Below are 13090 nucleotides of genomic sequence, written 5' to 3' on the forward strand. Positions count from 1 at the left end.
GAAAGTCTATTTTATTAGATATTAGGATGGCAACTCCTGCTTGTTTCCTTGGACCATTTGCTTGGAAGACTTTTTTCCATCCTTTTACTTTGAGATAGTGTCCATCTTTGTTGTTGAGGTGTGTTTCTTGTATGCAGCAAAATGCTGGATCTTGTTTGTGTATCCAGTCTGTTAGCTTATGCCTTTTTATAGGTAAGTTGAGTCCATTAATATTGACAGATAATAAAGAGAGATGACTGTTGGTTCCTGATATGTCTGTTTTTGTACGTGATTTTATGTGCTTGTGGCTCTCTGCTTTTGACTTTGTTGTGAGATGTTTAATATCTTGTCCTTTCTTTGATTGCAGGTATCTTACTTGTGTTGGATTTTTTCCTTCTAGGATCCTCTGTAAGACTGGCTTGGTAGATAGATATTGTTTGAATTTGGTTTTGTCCTGGAATATTTTGTTTTCTCCATCTATGTTGATTGAGAGTTTTGCTGGCTATAGTAGCCTGGGCTGGCATTTGTGTTCTCTTAGAGTCTGCATGACTTCTGACCAGGCTTTCCTGGCTTTCATAATCTCTGTTGAGAAGTCTGGTGTAATTCTGATAGGTCTACCTTTGTATATTACTTGGCCTTTTTCCTTTGAAGCTTTTAATATTCTTTCTTTGCTCTATGCATGTAGTGTTTTGATAATTATGTGACGAGAAGATTTTCTTTTCTGGTCTCATCTATTTGGTGTTCTATAGGATTATTGTACCTTTATATTCATCTCTTTCTTTAGGTTGGGGAAATTTTCTTCTATGATTTTGTTGAGGAAATTTTCAGGTCCTTTGAGCTGGGAATCTTCATTCTCCTCTATTATGATTATTGTTAGATTTGATCTTTTTATTGTGTCCTGAATTTCCTGGATGCTTTGGGTTAGGAGTTTTTATGTTTTGAATTTTCTTTGACAGTTGTGTCAATCTCTTCTACTGTATCTTCTACACCTGAGATTCTCTCTTCTATCTCTCTATTCTGTTGGCAATACTCACATCTGTAATTCCTGACCTGTTTCCTGGGTTTTCTATTTCAGGTTTGCCTCCATTTGCATTTTCTTTATTGTTTCTACTTCCACTTTTATGTCTTGGATTACTTTATTCAATTCCTTCACCTGTTTGCCTGTATTTTCCTGTATTTCTTGCAGTGAGTTATTGATATCCTCCTTAAATGACTCTATTATCTTCATGAGATAGGATTTTAGGCCAGATTCCTGATTTTCAGGTGTGTTGGTGTATTCAGGGCTTGCTGTGGTGGGAGAAGTGGGTTTTGATGATGCTTATGTATTTTGGCTTCTGTTGCTTATGGTCTTTCTCTTGCCTTTTGCCATCTGAATATCACTGGTGTTTTTTTGATCTGGGTGACTGTATAGAGTCTGCCTCCTTTGTCCCTGGGTTGCTTCAGGTCTCCTGGTAGGCTTGAGGCCCTGGCTGAATCAGACCACCTGTGGGGTCTTCCAACTGGGAGCTCTTCACAGGGGCAGAGAGGTTGCTGATCTGTTGCACTGGCTGCAGTAGATCTCATGGGAGACCTTCAGACTGTTGGGTCTTCCATGGAGCAGTCAAACTGTCGTCCAACTGCGCTGAGTGCAAATGATCCTCAACTGCTCTGAGTGCACAGGGTCCTCAACTTCTCAACTACTCTAAGTGCAGTATGTACAACTCTAGGATATATCAGGATATGTAGTCTTTACAGAAGCAGACCAACTATGAGTCAACTGCTCTGTGTGCAGCATATCCTCTACGATGGATTGGGATATGGAGTCTTCATGGGAGCAGACCAAATATGGGTCTGCCCTAGCAGCAAGGACCAGGCAGAAAGAGATAATTACTTTTAAATATAAAATGTTTCACGAATTTGTGTGTCATCCTTGGGCAAGAGCCATGGTAATCTCTGTATCATTCCAATTTTTAATGTACATTCTACCAAAGAGAGCACAATGTTCATAGTTCAGAGAAGAAACTCCACAATGAACAGTTCCTACTAGAAACCTTAGAAAACCTATGGCTCAGTTGCAACTGTGTAAAGAATCTTTTCACCCCTTCCTCACTGCAGGTGCACTGGTGGCTGTCAGGAAAGCTCACTCCTTGATGCCTTCCTTTGCCTGGAACCAAATGTTTCTTCTCTGCTTTCTTATTTCAAAATTGAATTTGGTATTTTACAAGTCCTGTTTTGAAACAATCATATCATATATTTTTTTTAAAAAGCTGCCTTCCCCCCTCTCATGCTTCCCTTGAACATTAAAGTCAATTGCAGGGATTTCCCATCACAAATACACACTTCCTGGTGCTCACTAGTGCAAAAGCAGGGTGTACTTCCCATAAGGCCATTCCCATGCAAATCCAATAACCAACAATCAAGATCAGAAAATGAACACTGATGGCACAGTGACATGTTGTCCCCAGGTGTCACTCAAGCGTCTCATGTTGTTGCGATAATGTCATTTATTATACATGTCCAGTCCAGAGTCATGTATCCCATGTAATTTTTGTTTTCTTTTAAAATACTCATTTTATTTATTTATGTGTGTGTGTGTCCCTGTGCGTGCACACATACACATGCCACATCCCAGTTGTGATCAGAAGATATCTTGAAGAAATCGGTTCTCTTTCTTCTACATGGTTCCAAGGCCCAAACTGAGGTAATTAGGCTTGGTGACAAATGCCCTACACCACTGGGCCCCTATTTTACCCATTAAATAATTTTATTGAATAACTTATATGCCATAAATACCATGCAGTTCAGATATTTCAAGTGTTCTGTTCAGAGACTTTCAGTATATTCACAAGTGTGTGCAAACCTCACCATGTCATGTTGCAGGAAATATTAAAAATTTAGATTCATGCTAAACTGGCAGGCAGTGGGCTGGCCAGCCAGCCAGTGGCGGGCATGGCTAGCCTGTTCTCATCTTGTGGAGACTCTCTGACTTAGAGCTCTGAAATCTCTTCAACCAGCTTGCTAAATTCCCACAGGCTGTTGCTACCACACCAACCCCATGCTTCAAAATTCCCACAGCCTTTTGGAATGCACTTTTACAAACCCACACTTGCTGACATACCTTTCTTTCTGCAACCCAGTTGAGCTGCCACGTGAAGGAAAACACCATACAAACTTAGTTCAGAATCAACAGGTAACTCAATCCCTGGGCAAAACAACTAGAATCCTAATATTGTAAGCCATACTAAGTTAAATCCTTTGATAAAGATAGCGGATCCAAACGGATCTGTCAACTGGAACAGGGTCTCCGATATCTACCTTTTCACCTTCACTGTCCCCATCCAAACGCCAGTCTCTCTCTCTTGCCTCCTTTCTTCCTCTCTCTGACCTAGAATTCCTACCTACTCACCCAATGATTGGTTTCTTTATTCATTAGAAGGGTCACATGAAGTCCTCAGTACCTGATTCACTCCTTGTTCCAGACAGCCTCTCTTAGAGAAGTTGAATTAGCATTAAAATACAAATAACACCAGGGTTATCCACAACAATGTCATTTCACAATATTTTCCTTTCCATATACAAGGAAAAGATGTTAGTCCTCTAACTTCCTTCCTCTCCCCTCGCCCATCACTGCTAAGCAGCCACTACTTCCTTCTGTCTGCATTTGCCTTTTCTAGACACTACATATGTATGTATCTATGGATGCACACACATGTAATCATTTCTATGATCAGTTGTAGTTGTCATTTCTCTATGAACAATTTTAAATATTCATTAATGTAACTTCATTTTATACCTTCTTACACTTAGGGGACTTTTTGTGTCATACTCTATGAATACAAGTGTGATTAATATATTTGTATCATTTGTTTGATTCATTGTCTATATGTTTGTTTGAGACAGGTAGCTGCTATGTTTAGCCCAGATTGATCTTCAATTCAATATGTAGCCCCAGTTGGCCACTAATTCATGATCCTCCTGGCTTAACCCACTAAGCACAAGATTACAGATATATATAAAATTGCTTAGCCCACATTTCAAAATCTTACTATATTTAATATAATGATTATATATACTTATATAATCATTGCAGTAGTATCTTACTTGAGGTTTTATAAAAACATGGAGAAATCTATATAGTTTCAGAGAGATGGCCTTTGACTAGGCAGTCTCTCAGCTAGCCTAACTCAATTCTCCATGATTGTGTCTATCCATGTAGTTTTCACTGCTTAAATCTCACCTCTGTCCTGTCTCCTTGTATCTTCCTTCCATGTCTATTTAGTACTCTCTGTATTGTTTGCATCTCTGCCTGCAGACAGAGATGTCCATTCTCCTTTTCCATCTCCAAGCCATCAGCCCTCTATCATGCAAAAAGCCATACTCCTTTTCGTATATACCAGTTGACTTTGGGGACGATTTGACCTTCCCCAGGGCAGCTTGCCTTTCTTTGTGGAGCAAGTGACAGTATGACAAACATTACATATCCTGCCAGCCAGGCATTGGTTCACTTAACAATTGAAAGCACTCTCTCATAGCTGGTAAATATTGTTCCTGTGGGTGGTCAAGATCTCTCTTCATTTTAGTTCAAGAAATAGCTTTGTTTCTCATAACAGTAAATTATATACAATAAGAACAATTATGAGAACTATCAGGGTAAGGATTGTTTTCACAGTATTTAGTCCATTTATATTTGGTAATTTTGGAGAAAATATTTCAGTATCTATCTGAAATATTTCATTGCTTTTTATATACCTAAATCATTTTCTTATCACCATGTAAGCATTGCAAACTCTAACCTTTACAGCTTGTATTTACCAACCATAAAACAACTTCTTAGATCCTAAAATACTTCCTTAGATCCCTTACAACTTAAGCTTTTATGTCTTTTAATCTTTATGAACTTTATGCCTCATTTGTGAGTTTATCTTTTTGAATCTGTAACAAGGACAACTGAAAAGCTCTCACTATCTGGTCTTCAATCCCATTAGAGACCCAAGAAGGATAAATCTTATCTGAGTAAGTAGGAAGCACAGAGCAAGCAGCTTCCAAACCTATAGAAGTGACAGAGACTTATTGGCTACCTGAACCATAACCTAAGGCTCTCGTGCGTTGGTGGGGCATCCATCTTCAGTCAGCAGGTTCTGAAGATCTGACAGACTTTTGTTTTTGCAGTGGGAACTTGGGTGGACTGTCCTATGTTGTCTAGGCAAAGTGAGGGCAATCGACTTCCCAGTGTCCTGCTTGTCCACAGTTTGGACCATGGACTGTCATTAGTCAAGGTAAAGGGCAGGTTGTAGCCCAGTGGCCAGTTTTACCACATTTGAAGCAAATTCCAGGTAGAGATTCTGCTGTACCTATTATCGTCCTGGGAGGAGATTGGGGTACTGACTGGAGCAGACATGTCTGTCCATCAAAAAAGCCTGTTTTAAATTAACACTTCCTAAATTACATTTTCTGCAGATCTCTGAAGTATTTAATGACCATCTATCTATCTAAAGCATATCTAATTAGACAACATTATTTGTTTCTAGTTACATGTTTTGTCTGAACTTTGAAAACATATATATGTGGCTAAATAAAGCCTCCTCTTTCAATCAACAACATTAGTGGCTAGCATGACTACTAGTTCTGAATGCATTAAAAGATATGATTGTTTATAGGTGACTGATCACTAACTTGTATTTCTTAATTACTAGTAACAGTTTATGACAGTAGCTTTCATAAGACTAGGCCATTAAATTACATTTTTAAATGAATTGTACTCAAGTTATAGCAACATATATCTTTAAAGAAGAGTTGAACCATATATACATTATGATATAGCAAGATAACCCTAAATTTCTTATCATCATGTAAAAATTAATACCAATCTAAAATATTTGAGACTTGCTGTTCCTTTCTTAGTCTAAAAGGAGATACAATAATTTATTTTTCTATTCCCAGCTGAGTGGCCTGGAGCAACCCCACCATAAAAGTGAAATGGTATGGTCCCTACTGACTTTAGGTAGAGCCTCCTCACCATGATGGTGACATGGTTCAGCAGGACAAGGGTAAAAGGGAGTAGCAAGAGGCTTTTATGAATATTTGGATCTTCATTAGATCTGGTTGTTTTGGTTTTGAAGGCAGGGATTTTCTCTTTGTACTTTCAATACCAGCACAGGTGCATCTGGCAGGACACAGGCAAAACAGTATTCTAGAAAAGAGAGCTAAGAGCCCTCAGGACCTCAAGAAAAAGGTAGACTAGCTTTGTAGAATGACCCAGATAGAAGGATTTCTGAAGGGATAGCAGTTCAGTTTCAGGAGCAGGCTTTACATAGATGTTTTGTATATAGTTAGGAACATAAAGTCACCTTGCTGAGCTAGCATGTTTGTTACTAAGTTTATACCTCCAGGGCCTCTGTTGGTAGAGATATTAGGTAATTTATGTGGTTATCAGACTATTTAAGGGTGAATCACTGTGTCAATTTGAAATAAATTATATAACTCTTGAGAGGTTAATCCAATTATGGGCTATAACAAATTTATATATACTAGCAATTTTTGAAAATTATTAAGTGTTTATAATTGATGTCTTCTGATCTGTACTTTTTTGTGGCTGGGTTTTTGAAGGCCTATTTTATATTCTAGATTGTTGATAGAATCTCCTCTTTGTATTTTTCATGAGCACTTTTAACTATACAACAAGGCAAAATTATCTTTATTTCAACAAACATTTTCCCTCAGGTATCTATATTAGAAATACCCATCAAGATATAATGCATTAAGTGATAAATTATAGATTGAGAAAACTGTTTACAAATGAACTTTAATGGCTGTTGAACAAAGCATTTACACAAAATGGGGTTGTTTAACATTCCTTGTGGCAAGACCTTCCACCTGTACTTTTCTTCATTAGTATTTATTGATGTTATTTGTATGAGTAACTGTAGATGTCTTCAGACACACCAGAAGAGGGCATTAGATCCCATTACAGATCATTGTGAGCTACCACGTGGTTGCTGGGAATTGAACTCAGGAACTCTGGAAGAGCAGTCAGTGCCCTTAAACACTGACCTATCTCTCTGGAGCCCACATGTTTGCCACATATGGTCTTAATTTTTCCTATCTGATCTTTTGGTCCTATACATTTAATCCAATTTAGACTCTGTTTCAGCTAAGACATTGTCCCAAGAGCTGTATACATACCTTTTGAAGTGGCCAAGTTGAATTTCAAGAATCTTGTGATCTACAAAGTGAGTTCTAGGACAGCCAGGGCTATACAGAGAAATTCTGTCTCGAAAAAACAAAACAAAAAGAATCTTGTGAAATTATTATTACATCTTCTCCACCATCCACTAGGCCTACAATGTCAAGTCCATCTAATTGTAATTTCAACTTTGGTCTCATTTATAGCACTTTGCCAAAATATGTGCTCCCTGTACCTTTAAAATATCTTGTTCTATCCATCACAGTAGTTAATTGTAGAACAGAGCTATTTGTCATATCAGGCACTAATTGTTCTAGTTGGTCTCTAGAACAGGCTCTCCTTGGCTAACATGGAACAAAGAGTTCATGTTGTTTTTTGGTGGGGTCTGAGCAAAGCCCCTTGGTAGTGATTCCTGATTTTAAGGGATTGCCTTGTGTATCTCTGCATGATCTGAGTCCTGAGTCTGCACTTTCTACAACTTCCACATATCCCAGGAATCCTTCTCTCTGGATTACAATCAGAGAAAATATCCTAAGGAATTGTTTGCCTACATTACATTAAGAAATAACCTGGTCTTTCACAGCCACAACATCAGAGAGTCTGAGCTCTCATACTTTTTGCCTGTCCTATCATAGCAGCATTGAACACATTAGATCCAATATCCACAGTAGTTGTAATGCATTTGTAAGTAGGTGCAGATCTGGGCTTTAAAGGTCTAATAGCCTTTTTGCATTCAGTGTTATTGTTCTGAAAAGCTAAAGATTCAATTAATTCTGCTCTTGCATCTGGATCTGATATTGCTGTATTTACAGTTGAAGTTAAACATTGTAAAAAAAAAATTTCTAAAACCTTATTCTGACCCCTGGGTTATCTTGGTAAATGATTCAAATCATCTTCACAGTTTTTCAACCTTGTCCCAAGCATTTAAACTACTGTAAGACATTCGTCTAAGGTGAGATCTTCAAACAGAATCTGCATTTGTAACTCAGCATATTCACCTGCACCTAGCAACTGATCCTTGGGAATATTAACCCTTCCAGTCCCATTATGTTGTTCCATAGTCAAACCCTCCTCTCTCCAATATGTTAGCCACTGTAGTGGAGTGCCAGCTTCTATGATAGCTGTTATTAAATCTTTCAAATCTTTTGGAATTACACAATTTTGCATGGCTTAATCATTTAGTACCTGTTTCACATGTGGTGAGTGCATGCTATATGCTATAATCACCTCTTTAAATCTCCTTGGATCTACCATTCCCTAAGGACTGCCATCCAAATTCATCATACCCTGTGGGTTACTCTTCTGTAGGTAATTGCTTTATGGTAGCTGGAAAAATTAATGTAGCTTTTCTAATAGTCTTATGTAAGGTTAAACTTAAAAGTTGTCTAGTTTTTCTCTAGCCTGGTTAGCTCCCAAATGAGTGAGACTAAGACTAATTTGAGGGTGAGGATCTGAAGATTATCTTCTTTTTTCTTTAATCTGATGTTTCTTTCTTTTTTATTGGATATTTTGTTTACATTTGAAATATTACCCCCTTTCCCAGTCCCCCCCCCCACCCCGAGTCCCCTATTTCATCCTCCCTCTGCCTGATCCTATGAGGGTGTTTCTCCACCCACCCACTCATTCCCACCTCCCCACCCTCAGTTCCTCTACACTGGGGCATCCATCAAGCCTTCATAGGAACAAAGAACTCTCCTCCCATTGATGCATGACAAGGACATTCTCTGCAATGTATGCAGCTGGAGCCATGTGTACTCATTTGTTCATGGCTTAATCCCTGGGAGTTCTTGGGGGACTGATTGGTTTATATTGTTCTTTCTGTGGGGTTACAATCCCCTTCAACTCCCACATTCCTTTCTCTAACTTCTCGATTGTGGATCCTGTGCTCAGTCCAGTGGCTGGCTGTGTGCATCCATCTCTGTATTTGTAAGTCTCTGACAGGGCCTCTCAGGAGACAGCCATATCTGGCTCCTTTCAGCATACACTTCTTGGCATCCGCAATATTGTCTGGCTTTGGTAACTATATATGGGATGAATCCCCAGATGGGACAGTCTCTGGATGATCTTTCCTTCAATCTCTGCTCTTACACTTCTACATTTTATCTCCATATTTTCTCCTGTATTTTGTCCTCCTTCTAAGAAGGACTGAAACACCCACACTTTGGTCTTCCTTCTCTTGAGCTTCATGCTGTCTGTGAGTTCTATCTTGTTGATTTGGAGCTTTTGGACTAATATCCACTTATCAGTGAGTGCATACCTAATGTGTGTTCTTTTGTGATTGGGTTACCTCACTCAGGATGATATTTTCTACTTCTATCCATTTTCCTAAGAATTTCATGAATTCATAATTTTTAATAGCTGAGTAGCACTCCATTGTGTAAATGTACCACCTTTTCTGTATCCATTCCTCTGTTGAAGGATATCTAGGTTCTTTCCAGCTTTTGGCTATTATAAATAAGGTTACGATAAACATAGTGGAGCATGTGTCCTTATTACATGTTGGAGCATCTTCTGGGTATATACCCACAAGTGATATAACTGGGTTCTCAGGTAGTATTATGTCCAATTTTCTGAGGAACCATCAAACTGATTTCCAGAGTGGTTGTACAAGCTTGCAATCTCACCAGCAATGGAGGAGTGTTCCTTTTTCTCCACATCCTTGGCCAGCATCTGCTCTCACATGAGTTTTTGATCTTAGCCATTCGGACTGGTGTGAGGTAGAATCTCAGGGTTGTTTTGATTTGCATTTCCCTGATGACTAAGGATGTTGAACATTTCTTTAGGTGCTTCTCAGCCATTCAGTATTCCTCAGGTGAGAATTCTTTGTTTAGCTCTGTACCCCATTTTTAATTGGGTTATTTGATTCTCTGGAGCCTAACTTCTTGAGTTCTTTGTTTATATTGGTCTATTGGATGTAAGATTAGTAAAAATCTTTTCCCAATCTGTTGGTGGCCATTCTGTCCTATTGACAGTGCCCTTTGCCTTACAGAAGCTTTTCATTTTATGAGGTCCCATTTGTCTATTGTTTATCTTAGAGTATAAGGCATTGGTGTTCTGTTCAGGAAAATTTCCCCTGAGCCCATGTGTTCAAGGATCTTCCCCATTTTCTCCTCTATAAGTTTCGGTGTATCTGGTTTTAGTCCTTGATCCACTTGGACTTGAGCTTTGTACAAGGAGATAAGAATGGGTAGATTTGCATTCTTCCACATACTGACTGCCAGTTGAACCACCACCATTTGTTGAAAATGCTGTCTTTTCCCCACTGGATGGTTTTAGCTTCTTTGTCAAAGATCAAGTGACTGTATGTGTATGGGTTCATTTCTGGGTTTTTCAGTTCTATTCCATTGATCTTCCTGCCTGTCTCTGTACCAATACCATACAGTTTTTATCACTATTGCTCTGTAATACAGCTTGAGGTCAGGGATGGTGATTCCCCCAGAACTTATTTTATTGTTGAGAACAGTTTTTGCTATCCTGGGTTGCTTGCTATTCCAAATGAATTTGCAAATTGGTCTTTCTAACTCTATGAAGAATTGACTTGGAATTTTCATGGAGATTGCACTGAATCTGTAGAATTCGTTTTGGCAAAATGGGCATTTTTACTATATTAATCCTGCCAATCCCTGAGCATGGGAGATCTTTCCATCTTCTGAGATCTTTGATGTCTTTCTTCAGAGACTTGAAGTTCTTGTCATACACATCTTTCACTTGCTTGGTTAGAGTCACACCAAGGTATGTTATATTATTTGTGACTATTGTGAAGGTTGTTGTTTCCCTAATTTTTTTCTTAGTCTGTATATCCTTTGAGTAGAGGAAGGCTACATATTTGTTTGAGTTAATTTTATATCCAGCCACTTTGCTGAAGTTGTTTATCAACTTTAGGAGTTCTCTAGTGGAATTTTTGGGGTCACTTAAGTATATGATTATAACATCTACAAATAGTGACAGTTTTCCTTCTTCCTTTCCAATTTGTATCCCTTTGACCTCCTTTTGTTGTCTAATTGCTCTAGCTAGAACTTCAAGTACTATACCGGATAGGGAAAGAGTGGTCAGCCTTGTCTAGTCCCTGATTTTAGTGGGATGCTTCAAGTTTCTCTCCATTTAGTTTGATTTAGGCTAGTGGTTTGTTGTATATTGCTTTTGCTATGTTTAGGTATGGGCCTTGAATTCCTGATCTTTCCAAGTCTTTTAACATGAAGGGATGCTGAATTTTTTCAAATGCTTTTTCAGCATTTAATGAAATGAGCATTTTTTTCTTTGAGTTTGTTTATGTAGTGGATTATGTTGATGGATTTCCATATATTGAACCATTCCTGCATCCCTGGGATGAAGCCTACTTGATCCTGGTGAATGATCGTTTTGATGTGTTCTTGGATTCGGTTGGATTGGCAAGAATTTCATTGAGTATTTTTGCATCTTTGTTCATAAAGGAAATTGGTCTGAAGTTCTCTTTCTTTGTTGGGTCTTTGTGTGGTTTAGGTGTAAGCGTAATTGTGGCTTCATAGAATGAATAGAGTAGTGTTCCTTCTGTTTCTATTTTGTGGAATAGTTTGAAGAGTATTGGTGTCTTAGGGTTTTTCTGCTGTGAACAGACACCATGACCAACACAAGTCTTATTAAAAAAAAAAAAAAAAACAACAACAACATTTAATTGGGGCTGGCTTACAAGTCCAGAGGTTCAGTCCATTATCATCAAGGTGGAGCATGGCAGTATCCAGGTAGGCATGGTGCAGGCAGAGCTGAGAGTTCTACATCTTCATCCAAAGGCTGCCAGTGGAAGACTGACTTCCAGGCAACTGGAGTGAGAGTTTTAAGCCCACACCCACAGTGACACACCTATTCCAACCAGGTCACACCTATTCCATCAAGGCCACACCTCTAGATGGTGCCACTCCCTGGTCCAAGAATATACAAACCATCACAATTGGTATTAGGTCTTCTCTAAAGGTCTGATAGAATTCTCCACTAAACCCATCTGGTAATGGTTTTTTTTGGTTGGGAGATTAGTAATGACTGCTTCTATTTCTTTAGGGGTTATAGGACTGTTTAGATGGTTAATCTAATCCTGTTTTAAATTTGGCGCCTGGTATGTGTCTAGAACATTGTTCATTTCATCCAGATTTTCCAATTTAGTTGCGTATAAACTTTTGTAATAGGATCTGGTGATTTTTTTGATTTCCATGGTTTTTGTTATTATGTCTCCCTTTTCATTACTGATTTTATTAATTTGGATACTGTCTCTGTGCCCTCTTGTTAGTCTGGCTAAGGGTTTATCTATCTTGCTGATTTTCTCAAAGAACCAGCTCCTGGTTTTGCTGATACTTTGTATAGTTCTTTTTGTTTCTATTTGGTTGATTTCAGTCCTGAGTTTGATTATTTCGTGCCATCAACTCCTCTTGGGTGTATTTGCTTCTTTTTGTTCTAGAGATTCAGGGATGCTGTCAAACTTCTAGTGTATGCTCTCTCTAGTTTCTTTTTGGAGGCACTTAGAGCTATGTGTTTTCCTCNTNGCACTGCTTTCATTGTGTCCCATAAGTTTNGTTATGNTGTGGCTTCATTTTCATTAAANTCTAAAAAGTCTTTAATTTCTTTCTTTCTTTATTCCTTGACCAAGTTATCATTGAGTAGAGCACATGAGTTCTTTCAGTTGTTTTTTTTTTTTTTTTTTTTTTTTTTTTTTTTTAATTTAAGACCAGCCTTAGTCAGTGGTGATCTGATAGGGCATATGGAATTATTTCAGTCTTCTTATATCTGTTTAGATACAAGAACAAAATGGCCTGTTTGCTGACCAATTATATGGTCAGTTTTGGAGAAGGTACCATGATGTGCTAAGAAGAAGGTATATTCTTTTGCTTTAGGATGAAATGTTCTATAAATATCTTTAGATCCATTTGGTTCATAATTTCAGTTAGTTTCAATGTGTCACTGTCTAGTTTCTGTTTCCATGAT

The 13090-nt window shown here is 38.3% G+C and overlaps 1 non-coding gene across 1 annotated transcript; it reads right to left on the bottom strand.

Moving 5' to 3' along the window:
- Positions 1 to 1851: 1851 nt before the first annotated feature.
- Positions 1852 to 1954, bottom strand: LOC115030331. The gene has a single exon (XR_003835911.1). It is a non-coding gene; the product is annotated as a U6 spliceosomal RNA (small nuclear RNA).
- Between the last annotated feature and the right edge of the window lie 11136 nt (positions 1955 to 13090).

This window comes from Mus caroli, unplaced genomic scaffold (genome assembly GCF_900094665.2).
Source record: "Mus caroli unplaced genomic scaffold, CAROLI_EIJ_v1.1 scaffold_18477_1, whole genome shotgun sequence".
NCBI lineage: Eukaryota > Metazoa > Chordata > Mammalia > Rodentia > Muridae > Mus > Mus caroli.